This window comes from Lactuca saligna, chromosome 4 (assembly GCF_052625555.1).
Source record: "Lactuca saligna cultivar CGN05327 chromosome 4, ASM5262555v1, whole genome shotgun sequence".
NCBI lineage: Eukaryota > Viridiplantae > Streptophyta > Magnoliopsida > Asterales > Asteraceae > Lactuca > Lactuca saligna.
Genome location: NC_136420.1, coordinates 67393304 through 67401208, shown reverse-complemented (window position 1 = coordinate 67401208; position 7905 = coordinate 67393304).

Here is a 7905-nt window from a genome sequence, read left to right as displayed (position 1 = left end):
AGGCCACTTTAGGCTTCATTGGGCCCATTAGGGTTAAACAAATCAGACGCCACCCACTACTACCTCGGGTAGTGGTGGTCAATGGCAGCTCACGGTGGTGGTGATGGGTTTTTCTTAATTATTCCAATCAAAATACACATTACAACACAATATCCAAATAAACACACATACACACTAAGCTAAACACACACACACAACCACCCTAGTGGTGGCCGGTGTTGGTACATGGCGGCATCCACCACCTTACGGTGGTGGCGGTGGCTTTCTTGGTTTTCTGGCCAAACGAAACACACGCACACCCTCATAGTAGAAATACATGCACACACACGTTTTCTTGCTTGCAAATGGATCTAGCCACCCACCTGGTGGTGTACTGTGGCGGTGGTGACACGAGGAGGCGGGCAGCAGCGTCATCGACGGCACAGCCGCATGGCGGTGACAGAAACGAGCGGAACGGTCACTGGCATGCACGAGTGAGCGACGACATCACGAAAGGAAACGAGAAGGGAAGATGGTGGTGTGAAACCCAACAAGTACGGTAGCAGCCTCGCCTTACGGTTTTCCGGCGACCCACGCGAAGATCTTTGTTGTTCACGACATCAGTGGCAGTAATAGGGATGGTGGCATTCCGATGGCGAAACTCAAATCCAGTCATCCTTCACGGCGGCTTAAGGCGGTATACGATAGGTATGAGCAAAAACAGAGATAGAAGGGTGTTTACGGTGCGGAGGCGGTAGCAATCCATCATCGGAAACAACGACCACAATAGCAGCAAAAGAAGAAGAATACAGAGGCTTCTTGGTGATCTCCGACTACAACAGCGGTGGTTGATGACCTCAACGGAGGTGGTGATGCGGCGCCGGAAGTCGAGAGAGAGTGAAGGTGGCAGCACCGGTGGGGAGGCATAAGGGTGGTGGCGGCTGATGAAGTTAACATTAGGGTTAGGGTTTATTTCTTTATATATGGAGGCAACTAGGAGGGTGACGGGTTCACACCCGGTTATGCATCTTCCCCATAATTACATATTCGGTCCCTCCTTTCCCCTTTTCTTTCAAAATGAGTCCATAAGTTACCCTTTTAACCCCAACCATCTAAAATCTCTTCAAATTAAGTCTAACATTTTACCAAGCAGCCCCTCCCTCTACAATTATTTTCAAATGAATTACAGAATTTACTCTTTAGCCCATGCTTCCATAAATCCTTTCATATCAAGTCCCATACTTACCAAACACCCCCTGTCTTCTAAAAATCTTTACAAAATAAATCTCGAATCTACACTTTGACCCACGAATAATCCAAGTTATAACATTTGGCTCCCCAAAACTAGCACCCCACTAAATATTATGGATTTTAAGGCTACAATTCATATTAATTTTATCTATTTATTTATTTACAAAACGGGGTGTTACAAATACATTTCTAACACATAAACCATGCAGTAAGCATATAACTTACATAAAAATTTTCTAATAGATATTTAATACTTAAATTAATATTTGTATTAAAGTCATGTTCATGAAATGGACTATGCACCTACTTGATAAAAGTGGATGCCTCAGACTTTGGGCAGAACTTCGCCTTGGTACTTTATCTTTTCCTCTGACGTGACCAAGGTTCATATTACTAAGTTTTAGTCATATATTTTTGGCTACTAACGATAGTCTAGATTCCTCACTAACCCCAATACCTACATCAAGATCTATCAAATAAGGAACAACCAGGTAGGATCATATCGGAAATAGGGTCCGTTTGGTATACAGATGATACTGTTTAGAAACTAAGAAAAATTCCGGCCAAATGTAGAGAGATTTAAGAGACAAGTATATGAGATTGTGGGAAATCGAATGGGCAACAAATGTTTATTTATTAGACAAGTGTGTGCCATGCCCGACCAAGTGCGTGTCGTGCCCAAGCTTAGTCGAAAATCCTTCTTCACAGAGTGTGACATGTGGCAACTTTTGTCCGGTGTTGTGTGGTAGCTTCTAGAAGATGTGCGTCATGCCTCTATTACGCGAGGTGCACTCAAAAAACTTCAAAAATTCATAACTTTGTCATGCGAACTCTGTTTTTGACGTTCTTTATATCCATGAGTAGCTATTGACGACATCTGTAACTTTCATTTAGACTATGTACGCTAATTCTCATTTTATTTTAAATTTGTATTTCTAATAGGCTTAGACTGTTAAATTTCGTTAAAAATATATAAATTTCTCATCTGATGTCTGTTTTCGACTGTCTTTATATCGACGGATGGGTATTAACAAGATCGTCAATTCACGTTTTGATTATTTTTCCTAAAAATTCACCAATTTCAATTTCGGTTTCTATGCTAACACAGATACGCTGAAAGCTTTGAAAGTAATAACTTCCTTATATGAAGTCAGATTTAGACATTCTCTATATGCATGCTCTCGTTTTTACGATTACTATAAATTTCATTTAGACTGCGTAGGCTAGTAAACAACATATCCAAACTTTACTTTTTATGATACGCATAGCCGTGCTAGTTTAATCACAAAACTTCGAAGAAGTATAACTTCTTCATAGGAAGTCGGATTTCAGCATTCTTTATGTGTACAGAATCTTTGACACATATACTATAACTTTGGTCAAGATTATTTTTCCTAAATAATCTTCTATTAAAATGTCATTTTATCGCTTAATATATCTAAACTATCTAGCTCGAAGTTGTGGGCATTACAAAATTAACAAACCAATTATCTATCTCCAATTAATATATTAACCATATAATATATTAACAAATCATTTCCTCATAATTTCCAATTATTTTATTAATCATATAATAATCTAATAAATTATCATTCTCTATCCTAATATCATTTCTAGCTATTTTTGGTTTTATGGGTAACTTAAAAAGGATTTTGCTTCCAATTAAAAGTATATATTAATTTAGTTATGAATTTAGAGACCTTAATCCAATAGTTCTATTGAAAAAGAAATGAGCATTTCATAATATAATGTCAAAATTTTGTTGTAAATAGATATCTAACATACTTATAAAGCTTGCATTTTTCCTTGATTGTCATGCATTTGAAACCCCCACAATAATTTGCTAAAACCTCATGCATTTGAAACCCCCAAACCTTTTCACCTTCTTAATATTAATCACACATAATCAATGGTATTTCATATAAGATAATAATTTACTAAAACCTCATGCATTTGTATGGTATTAGAACATGTTTGAGTTTTTGGGTTTTAGACTTACAAAATGGGTAATCCGTTTGATACGTTGGATTTGAAGCTATCTAATTCGAATTACCCAAAACAAGAGATAAATTAATAATATATGCTCATGCATGTTTTGTACAAACCCCAATTAAAATACAATATATCATGATCATACAATTAAATGTCTTTTATTCCAGTTTTTGCTTTATAACAAAAGTTTGTTTACGTGACGAAAAAAGAAAACTTGAAGATGAATATTTAGGTTGGATGTTTATATAAGATTTGTTTTAAATATATAATATAGATATAAATACACAAATATGTGTCAAATACAGACCATCATAAATTTAATGTTATAAACTACAATATAACTCAAAGTGTTTTTCCAAATATAATGTTTATACTATAATATAATATATTAGAAGAATATCATATAGTAGACAAATCTCACATAGTTAGAGTCATATAGTAGACGAATCCCACATATTAGAAGAATACCATATTAGTTGCATAGATAATATATTATAATTATATTTCATTTAAAATATGTTAGGATCATTTGGTTATTACATTGTTGTATTAAGCACTATAGTCTCATATATTTTGAATGATTCTTACAAAAATGATGTCTGTAATTTGAATATAACGTAATATTTTATGATGTTTATTGAATGATATTATCTTCGATTGAACACTTTTAATTGTAATCAACTTTATTATAGTTAAAAAATTTGGCTCCCTTTTTCTTTTCATTAGCTCTAGAATATGATTTTTTATATTAACTTAAAATATATCACTATCTTAAAATAGATTGAGAATGAGATTTTTTATATTTACTTAAAATACGACATAATTTTCTATTCAATAGTAAAACTAACAAAAGTTGTTAAATATGTATTTTTATAAGGTTCAACATAAATAGACGACCACAAATGAGAATTCATATCTAATCAATCATCAACTAATTACATTACATACTAATGTGTACATAAAAATTACATTTAAAATTTTAAACTAATAGTAAAAAAAATTCATTATTTATTATGATAAAAAATCTGTAAATCAAAAAATATACATGTTATTTAATCGCATACAAGTTTTATGTATTGTTTATTCACAATACATTAAACCATATATAACCATATTAAACTACATAATTATCTCATTGCGCAACGCGCGAGCACTCGCCTAGTTTATATATTTACATCTTGCGCTACAGTGTTGAGAATATCATCATTGCATTGTGCCATAGAAAACCTCAATGAGCATGTTATTGACACTTTCTATTCACCTTTCGATAAATTATTGATGGACTCGACAATGTTAAATGTCATTATATTATAACGCAACATAAAGAAGACACTCTACCTATTTATGAGTACCAATATTTTCAAACCATTCATATTGACTCAGAATTACATGACAGTGTCTAGCTAAAAAGCCTTTTGTAATTAGAGGTTTGACACTTTACATGTCTCCTAAAACAATTTTTGTACTCTTGGATATGTGTATGAGATCACAAATTATGACAATAAAGCCCATGATATGCATTTGTATGACTTGTCTAATGGTCATGTAAATGGAGTTTACATTATTAGATGTGATGGATAAATTCTCAACATCCCAAATGCAATCTTCCAGCCTCGATACTAACCGTGTACAAGATTCGTCACTTTATGTTTTTCGACTCCATAGTTAAGCGTCAAGATTATGTTGTTTCCGTCCATAACAATCATCATGAACATAGTTCCTAAGTATTTTGCAAGCAATTAGAAATGTCTAAATCTTAATCAAAATGAAATTTACCACACACTTGTTAACAAAAAAAATCTTGAAGTGATCATAATCACATGTCGTAATGTGGATAACTATTCTCGAATTCACATTTTCCATATTTTAACAACACATGGAGGCATGAAACACCTTCTTCCTGAATTCGTTGGATGAACTCATTAACAAAAAAATGTTTCGGTGGTCCTTGAGATAATTTGTTAAAACCTAAGCCAATAGATGACGGAAAAAGCAAAAAAAAAAATGCAAAATTTAAAGCGGGTCTAAAATAGGCGATGTGTCAAATAAAACAAACCCAAACTGTAATTTTTGTACGCAAGACTAAAATATCAAGTTTTAGAATGTTTTATGCACATTCAGACAAAATATTTGAAAGTCTGGAATGATGTTGAAGTTATCTAAAAAAACTCGTATTTGTCTTTTGTATCTACATTTCTATATATTTAAAATTACCACAGGTTTCTAATTTATCTTTTTAATAATATTATAAAACACTCGTTACAGTTTGAAATAATAATGAATTTTCAATTTTATTCATATTTTATCATTGTTTCTTTTTTCGTGCTTTATATACTCTAAATTATTTAAAATTGTTCATATTTATTCTCATAAGGATTTACAATTTCACATAGCTTAATTGTAAATCAAGCAAGATAGTCAATTTGTTTACTCCTAAGGCCGTTTTTCTATATTCTGATTATTTTTGTTATTATTTCTTTATAATTTAATTTATATCACAACTATATAAACATTTATTTCACAAAGAGATACTATTTGATTAAAAAATCTATAAAATAATGCCGGCCACAATCAATTAGTGTGTTTTTAAGTTGAATAAATATAATTCTACTCGGAATCTTCAAAAAAAAAAAAAGGTTATACTTTTAAAGTATTATTAATTGTGAAATAATTTTATATCGCACATTTACTTTTATTCTAACTATCAAATGATATTTTGTTAGTACACTTCTACTTAGTTTTATTCTAGTAAATTACTGCAATTATGAAATTGCTTAGTCGTAAAAATTCACAAATTCTAAAATGTAAGGATATTTTGCATCACAACAGAAAAAAATGAATTACTAATTGTTTTGATAATTTATCGTTTTAAAAGCTTAGCCAACCAATCTAAGAGCATCAATAATCTGATTTCATACAAGATTCTTCAATCTTCATTTGGCATATTATCGTTGATAATATCTTATTGTTACGAATCTCAATATATATATATATATATATATATATATATATATATATATATATATATATATATATATATATATATATATATATATATATATATATATATATGGGCTTAGGGAATATGCGGCTGTTATGTACCTAATATTAGGTATAGAATCATCAAAAACTACATACTTTTAACAAAATATAATCAAATCTCTCTACCATCTTTCTTCTATTCTTTATTAAACTAGATGATAGACTTTGTACATATTTTATGGAGTTTTAAATATTTAATTTTGCACCACAAACTATGTATAAAAGTACATTATCAACTACCTATAAATCTTCATATTTAAATTTAATATACAAAACTATAGTGAAAGATTGAAATTGTTCATAAAAAACCAAATAAACTTCTTTCCATAACAAATCAAAAAGAACCATCGAAGTATATATATGGTAGGTGTCAAAGAAAGTTATAAAGTCTACTAGAGGTCTAATATAAATAACAAATTCGAAATACGTAGATGTTCGAGATAAATTATGAAATAAGAAATAATATGAGCTCAAAAGCAATAGGAAGAAACTAACAATGAAATAAATTGTATTTTTTGATCAAAATTGAAGTCAATTTTGATGGTTCTATACCTAATATTACATACATGACAGCCACATATTCACTTTTATCAGTACATACAAAATTTGGATATACCACAGTGTTGGTTTCCAAATAATGTGCGTCTTTCTCATTTAAAATTTTGTCAAACTCTTTTGTATTTTCAAACACTTGATCAACCACAACTCGTTGAGGTATTTCAAGTGAATCTTTCATTTCTTCTATGTTTTCTTCATTCTCATCAGATTTCCAGCTTTCAACTTCCACATTATCAAACTCACAATGTTGCGAAGTTAAAGGTTTATCAATTTCATCCTCTACTATCGAATCAACAATATTTTCTTTACCTTTAATCTTAGATGTGATATTAATGATTGACAATTGAGAACAGTCAACCTCTTCTTCCTCTTCTATCTCACTGATTTCATTCATATTATCTGAATTTTCATCAATATCAGCATAATTGAATTGAGATGTAAGAGTTGAAGTTTCTGTTTTCTTTAAGATTTTCACTTGTTCACTCTTTGTCAAACTTTCATTGACAATGTTAACCAACTCATCAGCATTCAGAAATTCATCAATTTTGACAATACCATATGTATATCTATCATCAGGTATTTTGTCAAATTGAGCAATTGTACTTTCGCAATCATATGAAACAACATCAACTTTTTCACGTTCAAATTCAAGAAAAGGTAAAAGTTTCCTATATTGTTCTTTGCTAATGTCAAAAGAATGATGTAAAGCAGTTAATTTTGCATATAATCGTTTGGTAGAATTACAATACATGTTCCTTTGTACTAGCAACAACCTAACATCATTTGTAAGATTATTCCTATCACAATCTACATTTTTGATCTGCATTTCAAGTTTTTCTACTATGCTCCTCTTTATTTCTAATTCTCTCCGTGTCTCACCTAGTTGTATATTTAATTTTTGAGCTTCAGTACTAGCAGACACAATAACAGAATCAAAATAAGCCACAGTTTCATCAAATGTAACAATTTCAGCATCATAAGCAGATAAAGGAATATTAAAAGATTCAAGTATTGCACGTACCTTGGTGGTCATGGGTGATTTGTCTGTGGATTTGGATATGAAGCACCTTCCTGAAATTTCCT